The 13,034-nt window shown below is 39.3% G+C and overlaps 2 protein-coding genes across 12 annotated transcripts in view; both read left to right on the top strand.

The window, feature by feature from the left end:
- Positions 1–13,034, top strand: part of LOC110987400 (uncharacterized) — a 107,880-nt gene that overhangs the window by 69,839 nt on the left and 25,007 nt on the right. The gene's annotated exons all lie outside the window — the stretch shown is intronic.
- Positions 1–13,034, top strand: part of LOC110987399 (growth hormone secretagogue receptor type 1-like) — a 62,245-nt gene that overhangs the window by 28,860 nt on the left and 20,351 nt on the right. For 2 of the 10 annotated variants that reach the window (XM_022250112.2, XM_022250111.2), the window contains exon 1: positions 5,781–6,087. The exons of the other annotated variants lie outside the window; for them this stretch is intronic. The gene's annotated coding sequence lies outside the window, so the exon portion shown is untranslated. Of the gene's footprint in view, positions 1–5,780; positions 6,088–13,034 lie in introns of those variants that run through there. 10 annotated transcript variants of the gene reach the window in all.

The raw sequence follows: 13,034 nt of genomic DNA, 5'->3' as shown, positions 1-13,034 counted from the left end.
ATTTATCAGAAAGCTGAGAGTAGTTGTTGATGTTTGTAAAAACTTATTGTCCTCGACTTGTCACATTTTCCTGCTATGTTAACCAGATTGAAGTTGGACTTAACTTCTTGTATCATTCATCTTAATGGCTTTGAAATCAAGCCAGTCTGTTTTGTCAGTGATATAGTGGGTTTTGGCTGGAGTGCAGAATCCACAAACAACTACGACTGCCAGCTATTCGAACATACCCAATCGTAAGACTTCCTTTGGCTGGCAGCTAAAACGGTCCAGTGGTTTTGTTTATTAATGCATGTTAGTTTACAAATACTCATCCACCATGGCCATACCTTATTGATGTATATTGATTCCTGTAGCCTACCAAAACGTGCTATTGGTAAAATATTTTTTGCAGGCAGGGCGGATCAACGGTCTGGTAGTTTTGTTTCGTACATGTTAGTATACAAGTACTCATTTACCGAGGCCATGTCTTATTGATATCAACTCATTTCTGCAGCCTACAAAAACGTGCTATTGATATTTGTAACTTTCACATGAACATTTTTGCTTGCATAGTTCGTGGCCATGTATAATGATGCATGCACGCATCCACAGGATACAGTCGCCCTACGAGCATTTTGCTGGATATAAATGTAAATCTGTTTTGTTTTACCACCTTACGTTGAGGTCATTAGTTCAAAAGTAAGTCCCATAAGGCAACAAGAACATCTATTAAGATGCAGTTCCTATGTGACCTTGGACCTTCTTCATTCCGGCAATGCGCTTTTGGAATACCTAACTTGCTCATTCTGGTACGCCGTTCCTCGACTCACAAACGTTAAACACGTCAGAGCTTGCGTGTTTGTTGTCGAATGATCTCCCCTTCGAAATACTGCACTTGCTCAATCTACTACAGGCTTGTGCAGACTGAGGACTTTTGAAACTTAGTTGCAGAGTCTTGCGGCAGCATTCCTCTTGGTAAACATTTTTATTGAAGTCTTTATCTAATTAATTTGCGTTAGAAGTTTGATAGTGGTGACATTTGCGATTGCGACATTTTTTCTAGAAGTAGTCGAATGGTTGAGATAATTACATACAATAAATATTCAAGTTCTTGTATTTGTTGGGTATATGTTTCCCATGTTTCTGTTCCCATGGAGGTTTCCAATGTATTCAAGTCTCATTGGTTCCTGTCGTCCAAAACAGTTCCTTTAATAGTGTCCCTGAAACTGTTCCGTGAGTCGTCATTGTCGTTTGCGTTATTCCATCGGCTCATCTTCCTGTTGGAGTTTCTCTCCTATTCATGCTTGCCATCAGCCATCTTACCAATTAAGGCTGGCTGTGTGGGTGGCATTGATTGTATATACAAGGGATTGTGTGCGCTGCTCATTTCATTGTCAATAACTCTGTGACTGAGCTTTGAAACTTTTCATGGTGAAGGTACATGTAGCAAGTGAGCTGTGGTAGTGTGCAAGTTGTTGTAGCACCGTGCATGGATATCTCGTTTGTGAGTATATGTGGTCTTGAAATGAACGGAGAGTACTCAACGTTTGGGGCAGTATGCTTTGTCCGGCGTCAGGAGACTGCCAAAACATTGAGTACCCTCCGGTACTTTTTTCAGTACCACACATGCTCAGAAAGACATTTTATCTTTGCATGGTGCTACCGCAAACCTCTATCACTTGACCCTGTGACTCTTGTACTGAGTTTCCCTGAGCTGTACATGCATTGATTACTAACTTCCGTAGTCTATGGTTATAGGTTTTCTGAAATGAGACTTTGCGTTCCAACTTCTCCCACTATAAGCAGCTTTAGTGACGTCATCACTAACATTGTGAGTCCCTGTTTGTGTTGCTTTCACTCTCCAACTTGATAAGTATTAATGGTCTTCTCAATTACTTTCATTTGTTCGATTTATTGCATCTCCTGCAAAGATGAAGAAATGAAAGTGAACAAATTAATGTTTACAAACTTGGCAGCAACGCGAGCGGCAGTCACCCAGAAATTCTGTTTCAACAAATGGTGTACATTAAGATTTAAACAGAAAAAAGAATAATTATACAAATTGCGTCACACATATAGTGAGTTTAAATATTATAATACTTTTTAAAAATTATTATTAATCATTTCTGGTAATGACACCAATGATTTCTGCAAGCCTGCATGCAGAAACTTGTAGAGAGGAGACAGTGAGAAGCAGTGACAGTTTTTGAGGTATGAGGAAAACCCCACAGGAATATTCTGGGTAAAACCCACGAAATCAGGTAGGGACTGAAAACCCAATCCACATGTGGAACGGGCCGAGATTCAAACCTGTGCCGGAGAGGTGGAAGGCGAGGAAAGAACTACAACACCAACCCGACTCCTCGAATTATTTGTAAACAGTGACATGAATTTTTAATAACTTGAAACATACCTTCATGTACAGTAGTTGCCTGAACAGTTTTTCTGCCATTGTTAAAAATCATTCGATGACGGAGGAATAATAGCAGTCAGTTTTATCGTCGTGTCATTTTTAAATGAAACTTGTCAAACTTGTTGTTATTCAATTAATCTGACGTTAAGGTTCATCAGAATTTGTCAAATTGATGAATTGTTATTAACATACAGTGAAGTTTGTGTCAAAACGTAAGAGGGTTGAACATGGATACACTTATTGTCCTGAAAAGTAATTTTATGATTAATGTATAAGGGTGATTATAAGTTCAATTGAAATTTATTCCTTGTTTGTTGAGATATCTAACGACATCGTCAAGCTTCACTGCTTCTGCCCAACTTGTAGTTCAACTTTGGCCTTTTACGAATACATTATTATGTTTCCAAGGCAGGGATGTTTTTCTCCTGCCTAGAACCCACATGATTAACCACTTTATTCCGTTGCCATGGTAACTATTTTTGCTGTTCACTGGTTTGGCTCTTGATGCAGTAGCTGACTTGCTTCAGCAGTCTCTTTATTAGATCAGTTGGGACCGTTTCTTGGGGTCCAATTATTTTCTAAATCCTTGTCATGGACGCCGAGTTGCATACACAGCCATGAAAAGAATATCATTCACTGAAAGTTGTACGTAGTACATGCAATTGAAAAGATATGCTAAAAAGCGGAAGACGATCTAACAACAGATCGTGGCACAAAAAACGAACGAGGGAATCCAGGGACTCGGGTATGAAAAGTTTACAAAGATTCATATTTTCTTTCCTGTCAACCTTGAATGCTGAGACACAAAATAGTGAGTTGCTGCAGCGAGTAAATAGGTTCCTCACGCAGATATTGAGAAGCTTGGTACAGCAGTCAACAGAAATTACTGGTCAACCGACATGAACTCCTCATGTGAAGAGCAGAACCTCAATTACGTGGTGAGTTGAGGTATGTGAAGTAATTTGATGAGACGCAAGATTGAGAAGTTTTATCCAAAAACTGAGGACATATTTAGAAGTTTGTGGAATAGCACTGGCACCCGGAACGAATGGTACTTTTTCTTAGTTCCCTGGGGAAATGGAAAGAACATTTAGAATCATAAATTTAGAGCTCGTATCATACCCAAACTGCTGCAGACTGCTTGCTTGTCACCTAAAATACAAATCGAAAACGTTGGAGGGCCTGACGTTTCGATCCTAGCAGAAAATGCCATGTTGTCTTTGAGAAAGAAGATCAAAACTTCAGGACCTTCTACTTTTTTATTAAAAAAATGTGCACTGAAAATATTTGATGCCCACATTTGTCATTTACTTCAACCACCATTAACGACTCTACCGTAAATCTGTCTTTGTAATCCTATTCCACTATATATAGTTTCAAGAGGTTTAGATGATGATAATAACCAAAATAGTAATTTTTCAGTATTCAAATTACACTTCGAACGACTCCTTTCTTTAAGAAAGTAGAATAAAAAATAGAACAACACGGCACCTTACGTAACATATTGCACGGCAAAGATTTACCGAAAATGAACCACACCGTAAAAATAACAGATTGAATCCTGGTCTTAGCATCAAACGCATTTCGTTTTTATAAATCTGTCGATCGTACTTCCATTTTGTGCCAGACGAATACGATTCTTCGTTTCTCGAAGTGCGCCGTTAATGATACGTTTGTGGCACGTTCCATGCTCTAAGTGCTGTAAGAGACCTCCATCAATATAATTTGTGACTACGTCTAGCTTGAAACTTGATAATGCAATGTGTCCCCACAAGGTGAATGAAAAGGTAAGAGGGACCAGTGCTGGTTGGACGTTAAAGTTAACTACATTCTTGTCCATCAGATGTATTTGAAGTCGCAAAATGACTTGTAAACACTGGTCATGTTCTTGCAATAAGCTACAGAGGAACAAAACTTGAAACCCGCTGTCAGTGGTCATGTAACATTAACCCTACGTTAGGGTGGCTGGCAAAGGTATTGAAATTGGAGGACTCGGGATAGTTTTGTAGAATAAGGAAGTCGAATGGTGGTACAATGCTGCCCCAGCTTGAAATCTGCACGGTTGTCAAAACTATTTAGGTTATTTTTTTCCTTCTTAAATTGCCATCAAAATACAAGGACACAGGAACCATCCTATTCTTAGTTATGATTGAACTTTATCATTTCCAATTTGAATAATCGGAAGCGTCCTCCGAGCAAGATAGAACTACAACATGTCTCAGGTGGGCAATAAGTAAATTAAATTAAACAGGCAAATAACTAGGGGACTCCTGAATTCTCGGCAGATGTTTTGTACACACGCAAAGCTGACGCCTACGTGGCCAAATTTCCGTTTCGTGGTTCGGACTCCTCTTTATTGTTATCTGAAGTGAATTACATTAGCTTGTAATTTGTATTTAGGGTTACACAAAACTTTGAGTCACACTAACAGTCGACGTTTTAACTTACACATGTGTGATACATGTCCAATGCATTTTGCTGTCCATAGAGCGTATTGCTGTAACGGGGTTGGGTTACTCTGGGAAGTTAAAGCAGTGTGAATTTTTGTTTGCTTAACACTAAAATGGGGTAAAGCATCCCTGTAAAACAACGCCTTGCATACTTACTTTTCCTTTGGAGTAGGTCACACACACAAAACAGGGCCGTAAGTGTATTCAGAAAATTATTTTCATTCTCATAGTAAACCTCAATCTATCAGACAAAAATGCACACACAAATACACCTGCTGTTGTTACGTTAAAGGGGGCTTACAACCCGGCTGAATTTTATGATCTGTTTTTGAATGTATTAGTACTGTATACCGTACTTTGTGTCATACTTCAGTCTGAGAACATTAAGTACAGACATTCCTAATTTTGTTGCGTTATTCAAGTGTGGAATGTCATGTGCTAACAAAGCTATTTTCTCAGTCCCGGAAATATTTAGGAGGCGTTGTTCGTCAGGTTTTTTAAGGTTATACATTTGCATCATATTTTGATATTATACTTTATTGGTAAGTAAACCTTCTTACATAAACTATTTATCATACACAGTTTCGGTCTTACCTGATCCATCTTGTTGCATTTAAGGGGGTACATAGGCCTACATGATGTTTGTTGCCGAAAAAGAATAATTTCTTGAAATGACCACAGAAAAGGTTTGATTCGATTTTTTTCTTGATTCGTTTTTTCTTAATTGGCGTCCTAACATTGTAAGGGTATGAGACTATGCCATTGACGTGTCCTCGAAGAAGACGTCTTGTACCAGCCATCAATATGTCCTCGAAAAAGACTCGTCGCAGCCACCAACCAAGGGGGACATTGCAAGGGATGGAACTGGCAAATTTTCATCTAGATTTTTGTTTTTTGGGGGAGGGAATACATTGAGCCTTTGTAGGTATTAGCCTTGATAGAACGTGCGGTATTGAACCTGTAACACTCCCACTTGACTGCATCAATTGCAGTGACACATGTGCAGTCTTGTACCATGCCTCCTCATTGGCTATTAAAAATGTGTACTCCGTTTCTGTGGCAACATATTAAGCACACGTGACTGACTGGAGGAAATATATGCTCCTCAGTGCTGGTGTGTATCGACCTGTGATAATGAGGCGTGAGTGTAGTAAAGGAGAGCTTAATTGAGAAGGTGTGTCAGAGAATTGGTCGCCTAGAGAGCTGCCTTTATATGAGGAGGACCTTCCCATCAAGGCAAGTTGGGTAAGTTAGTGTCTGGATTCGAAGGCCTAATGTTTAGGTCTTTGCTCTGTTGGGTGTGATTTTTAGCTTTTGTGAACGATGCATCTCAGTAAGATTTACTTTCATTTTGGGTACACCCATTAAGTATATGCCTTTTATCGGAGTAGCGTAACGTGACATTTTTGCGTATCTTAAAATGAATATTTTGTTACCTGTAGGAAGTGTAGAGTTTTTTTGAGAAACACCTAGTATTGATAGTATATGTATGTGATAATGATCAGTAAGACCAAAATGGCTAGATTGTTCCATCCCCGCCGGCTTCACAGTTATTTAAAATGTTTCTACAGTCGTAGTACATGTAGATCTCGCCAGGATGATTTCCCGCGGGTAACAGGTACTTCAGATGATTGGTCATGGTTCAATCACTGACCCCTTACCCTAGAGTGTTGACAAATGTGTAACTGAAGCCTGACTTCAAAATTGGTGTCTGAAAGAATAATATTCATCTGATTCGGCCAGGGATTTGTCTTCCCACCTGTAATTTTCGCAGGGATAAATTAGAAATGAATCCGACTATCTGAAGTTTTATCTGTGTGTTCCGATTCACTTTTCTTTAGTTTCCATACTGATGGGGGGGGGAACTGTTGATAGTTAAAAGGTGCATATTTCAAAAAGTTGTAATAAGAGGAAAGGTGTTTGGAGTTTGATATGTTGGAGTACGACTAAATTCAATCTTGTTGCTGGGCTAGAGTTGGCATTCCGGGTATCAGTCGAGTTTGTATGAGGCTGTTTTAAACCCATTATTTTGGTTGACATTGCTATATCGTACTTTAGGAAGTTGTCTGAGTTTCAACGCTCTATATGTTTAGTTTTTTTCCCACTCCTTCTACATTATCCTATCTTTGGGTTTTCAGGGTCAAGATGTTTTTTCCACCTTTGTCTTTTCGAATCACTTTAATTTTTTTAAGTTTCATTTTTGTTCTTGTTGGAATCTATGTTGCTCTTCTCAATCGCAACATTCTTTTCAATATTTTGTCCAGGGTAAGCTGTAATGTTTACCTACGTATTAATGGGATTTTTTTTTCATGTTGGAAACTACGTTGCACTGCTCTGTCGCAACAATCTTTTCAACATTTTGTTCGGGGTGAGCTACAATGTTTACTCGCGTGTTAATGGGAACGTTTTCACAACATAAACATTTACATTACGAAAAGCTGTGCACCTACGTATAACAAACACCAGGTGCTCTGTCAATGTGTGACATTTAGATGTGTTAACTGATCAGCCGATGTTAGTCTATTGAACGACTCCAAGCAGGTCTATGCTACCTGTGTTGGTTCAACTCCTAATGCAAAGTTTACATTGGTAAAGGAAACAACTGGGCTCCGTCATTTTTCAGAAGTGTTGGCATAAACGGTTTGGACACGTTTTCTTTAATTCAATTTACAGTAGACTGTCGAAGCCCGAAGCCCATTGATAATTACTGAATATCGGTCTTTGTTTTGCACTCTTGAAAGAAAATGAATGATAGCTCGTAAAGATAGGTCCCCGAGAAGAGTGGTACAATAGCGTGTAAAAGGAAATCGGAAAATGCACTAGATGGTAAGGTTACCTTCACCACCAGTGAGCTTGTAAACCCTCCGAAACCTATTGTGCATGCAATTAAACAAGTCTGTTCTTCGCCGATATCAGAAGCTGTGGCTATTAAGCATTTTGAAATGCTTCCTACAACGTTGCTGTAGTTCAACGATCAACAAGAGTAACGGTACAAATCACTCACCAGTATTTGCTCCAGTGCAAAACGTACGTGTGACAATAGGGGGTTTGCATAGCTGCCATCTTGTAGGCTGTTCTTTTGTTCCACTGTACGTGCACAAAGAAGGTTTCCTTGTGGAACAAAAGAACTGCTCTGCAAGATGGCTTCCACGCAAAACCTTTATAGCACATGGTAGCTCACGCTATGTTGGGGTGCCTGCAGAATGCTGGACTACCACGCTTGTTTACAACAAAAGCACACCACAGAAAACCCCTTATGTAACTAAACAGGAAGCGTTTTAGTTAAAACCTTCAAACGGCGTACTAAATTTTCAAACAGTTTCGGTTTAGCGCTAAATCCACCGTCTGAGGTGGTTTAAATCACTCTGCAAGTGTCGAGAAAAGAAACGATTCCGTGTAAATTTGAAAGCCTTCAGACACTGTTTTAGCTAAAATTTACACCAAATTGAGTACAATTGTCGTTTTAAGGGAATTTAAAACAGTGTCTTAACATACCCTAACGTAAATGGTATCTTATTTCGCTACACAATGCATCTTTAATCCCAAGTTAGCAGCCGAACGAGATTGCGTTCAAGGGCCGTTCCATTGGTCTAATGCACACAGACAGGTCTTCCAGATGACGTGTCTGTTAGGTGTGAGTTTGGCGTGCAAAGGAGTCAAGCATGACAGATGTCAGGGTAGATATTTCAGCGGGTAGGTAAAAACGTCTGCGTAAAGAAACTTCACATCATGGGCAATTGCTTGTGGATGGATCAGAGATTATCGAGTGAAAGCCATTTTTAAAGGGGACGTGAGATCTCAGTGCTTGTAAAATCATAACATACGAGTTGATATTAGTGAACCACGAAATAGTAGGGCCTATATACACTGCGTGAAAATTTGGATTTGAAACAAGAAATGGTTACTCTCTCCTCTCACTGTGAAAATATGTTGTAATCCTTTTAAGAAGATTTTTGGAGTTCCGAACTGTCCAGTAACTTGGAGAAGCTGGGGTGGTGTAGTGCCAGCGCTCTCCTGGTTAGCCTATTAGTAGTTGGAGTGTTAATACATTTCGACACCTCTAAATGCTCTTTGAGACCTCTAACGATCTGATGTGATTTACCGTTGTCCGTTTGCCAAACAATTGCCGACCGTGAAAAAGTATTGCTTCCAGTATTGCTTCCAACCTAAAGTAAATGAATTTTGTGGGTAAAATGGGCTTTTTAGCTGCAATCTAGCTCCGTGGAGGAGTCTCCAGGCTTAATAGGACCCATCATTGATAAAGCTGCCAACAGCTTCAAACTTTTGTTTGTGAGATAGCACATCTGTGTCTTTCTCCGAGGTTTTAATGAACAGTGGTTCTTAAAGTGAAGAAAAGCTTTTCCCAACAGTCCCTCAATTGAAGTGTTACATAGTGTAAGACACTCCCTTAAGGCAATAAATATAGTGCAAGAAGCTGCTTTATTGTCTACACATGATCTCTTCCCTCCTCGCAAGATTTGCTGTGGTATGGTTTTTACCATTCCGCAGCATCTGGTCCTGCTAAGTTCGTGGGTAAATGCACTTTCTGATGGCTTTGTGGGCAGCTATGTTATACCTCCCGCGAAGACATATTCACAGGTTAACACTGCGTCACCTCGCTAGCAGAGAGGAGTTTGATAATAATACAGATTGCGAAACTTGACGAGGTTCATTTATGACTTTGAAGAGTTCACGATGAGGACAAAAATTACTCGGGGATCTATATGCTTTCAAAGTACATACGAAAAGGTCCTGGAATTTCATTAAATTTTGTCGAAGGAGCATATGTTGTATTATATTTCCCATTCATATTTTTGAATTTGATACCAATTCGTCTTCTAACCTAACGGTATGACAATACCGTTTTACTAGTTGCTGTCACTGTTGGGGGAATCCAAATGTTTTTGCTGTCTTTAAGTGGCTCCTGGATTTGGCCAATATATTGAATCTAAATACGAAATAGGACCTGACGCTGTATGCTTTGAAATCCTTTCATCCTGCGATTTCCTGATGTTCATGTATTTTTTTCCAAGTTGGGGAAAACCCGTTTCCTATCAGTAATCAATATTTGCCTGAGGTAGTGTTTTAAGACTTTGCCTTATCAGCAGCCCGCATCTTGAATGCATTAAATGGTTAAGTGGAGTAGCACATCGCTTCATCTGTAGAGTGTAGTTGTTCTGTATTTTGCATATTTCTTTCGTTGTGGAATTTGGCATGATACAGTTTCACATATGAAAGGGTTAAGAGGGCGAAAATGTTTAAAAATTGTTGCAGCAATGTAGCGTTTTAAATCCACTTTGCACACTGGACAAAAATTCTGAATTATATGGAACTGCTTTTTCTTTAGGTTTGATTTATTTTTCTTGTGCTAAATGCCACGCTTTGCAAGATTCCTCCCGTAGCAAATGTGATGGGTCGATCGCACAGCATGTGATATTATTTCTTGTAAAAGAAAACTAATACATCGTTGCATGTTGTTGATGTTTTCTCAAATATGAAGGCAGTGAATCGGTGGCGGAAGATGTTTGCAACGTGATCGATCGGCCATTAAGTCCATCTAAACTGTCTGTCCTATTGAAAGTTTTGAAAGCTATAACGTGCATTTCACTCTAGCTATTATTGTGCAATATTCAACACGGCTATTAACTGCAGTTGGTTCTAACTACATGTACAGTATATTGGGAGCACATGGTAGTCAGACACGCTTTTATACATCAACTCTTACCTTGACTAGTACTCTTAGTGTTAGCTGTCGTGAGTTGTGTGTTCTGGTTACCAGATCTTTGCAATCCTGTTTTAGCGGTGACGAATTTTCACGCTAGCGCACCGCTCAAATAAAATTTTTCCCGGCCATTTTTGCACGTTGAAATTTATCTGTGTGACTTGGGCATATATAGGAGCAAATACTCCTAGCTGCTTCAAATTGAAACCGTTCTTGGCATTGCTAAGTATTTGCAAACTAGCTCAAGGCATTAGAAATCTCCGGGACGTCAGAAGGTAATAGGCACGCACTCACATAGTGTGAAAGTTTGTTATAATTGGACCGATATCCACAGTTGTTGCAACAACTAAAGATGTATTGCCCGCTGCTATTACATGTATTGGACTTCTTCCATTATTCTATCGTAAGGTTAAATATCCGAAAATATATATAAGAACCCCTTTTTCCTGTTCATTCGAAATACTGACAGGGTATTTGCGGTCTGGTTAGCCTTTAGGACAGTCAAGGGTGTAGTTAAACAGAATTAAAACATGTTAAAATCAACAAGATGCATTTACATATAACAAAAACATAAATTGTGATACCTCTAAAGAGTGATGAAAATTATAAAGAGAATGTATACAGCCTTGAGTAAAGGCTCTAACATTTCACCATTATCAATGTAGATTGATTCACCTCCATCATGCGCCTTTTATTACTCTTCTTCAAGGTATGGAGACCAGCGGCATTGACCTCTCTTGGTGATTATCATGCTGATAATCATCATGGAATAATCACGCTAATCTCGAGATGTTCAGTCTGGAAGCATGGAGACCATGGTTGTCCTAGATCATGTTTTGAACCTTTTGTGGCCTGTTTTGATAATGAGTTATTGCGGCATTTTGCCGAGCATGCTTAGCGAGGCTCATTTCCTAAGGCTTGAGGGGGATTCAAATGCATACACTTTGTTTTAAAAATCACGCGCCTCGTTCTGTAAGAAGTGGATGTCTCCTCATTTGGTTAGGGTTTCACTCTGGTCCTAGTCCTCCTCACTGCGACATTTGTGGGTATTTCTGTCGGTGCTTAGCTGGCATGTTTTTGAAATGTGATTAGTATTGTGTGAACGGTTCAAAAGCAGTTTAGAAATCTTGATAACTGCATCCTTTGTGGCAAACTGATAAAATTGCTAGGTAACGGAACCCATGTTATATTTGCCAAACCTTTCAGGTTAGTAAAAGGAACTGTTGCATTGTACATTGTCCTGTGATCAGTTGATTTTGTTCAGCATTGGAGAACTTTTGTTCGAATTGTTCAGATTACCTCGTCATTGTGTTTTGTAGGTTTAGTTTATTGTAAAAAGTTGTATTGAGTAAAAATTATGTGTTATTAATGCAGGGAAATCCCTTCGATTCGCTTGGTATGTGTCGGGAACTGTATTTCAGTTGAACTGATGTTTTAATCATCTTTCAAAATTAATTTAGACTTCTAAACTTTACTGTACTTAAATAGAGTGTTTCGTGTAACGTTCACATGCTAACTTACGCTCATACACGCCTGTGTTTGATTTGTGTGTGATGAGGGCCCGTGTTTTCATGTTGACACCAAATATATTTCTGAAATCAATCTCAATTCAATAGACGGGCCATTGTGAAAAAGTGCATTGGCATTTAGAAGTGCAGGAATGTTAGGGTTAATGATCAGCGATAGTTTCTTAGCTCTATAAACTCTTGCTATAGTTTTAAAGTTATAGTTTAGGTTTCACATATGGGGGTGTTAAGGCCGGAGCCAGACCAATTTTTTGTCGGGGGAGGGGAAACAAGTAAGCAGCGTCTCCGGTGCCTTTTACATTAATTGATTACACCTGTCACAATGAATGAAGTAGCTGCTCAGAAACAATTTCCTTGAACAAGATGGCTCTGTCCATACAGAACAACCTCCATTTAAAACACGTAATATCTTCACTCTGATTGATTTTAAAAAATCCTCATTTTTTGGGGGGGGGAGTGGGTTTGGGGCATGGCCCCGTGGCCCCCCTTAATCCGCCCTTGAGGGGCGTATAGAGTACTACTAAAAAGATCATGCAATAATCAGTCAATTGTTTAAAGCTTTGTTTTGTGGACGGTTGGCAGCCGTTTCAGTGGGTATCGTATGTCAAGTGTTATGTATGAATCCTAAATGACAACAGCTACTGTGCCTCTTTGCGGTCCTGAAAGGAGGCCATTTTATTTAACGGCTAGAGTTTGCTAAAGTTGGATAAAAAAATCAACACTGTCCCCGATTGCTTAAATTGTGGTTAATTCCTATCCTATTAACAATATCCTATCGATTGCTACAACGCACAGTGGGTACCTATTGTATATTTGGCTATATTCTGTTATATCGTTTGACCTCAACATCAGGAAGGCGCATAATAGTTATTGATCCAGAGCACGCGCCAACATTGGGGTCTGATGGCTGATTCACAGTTATTGATTCTATAACTTGATGTTAG

The sequence above is a fragment of the Acanthaster planci genome, linkage group LG02 (assembly GCF_054643075.1).
Source record: "Acanthaster planci isolate LZ-2023a linkage group LG02, COTS_SCS, whole genome shotgun sequence".
NCBI classification, from domain to species: domain Eukaryota; kingdom Metazoa; phylum Echinodermata; class Asteroidea; order Valvatida; family Acanthasteridae; genus Acanthaster; species Acanthaster planci.
The sequence above is the reverse complement of the archived record's forward strand: the minus strand, read 5'-3'. Positions and strand labels throughout refer to the sequence as shown.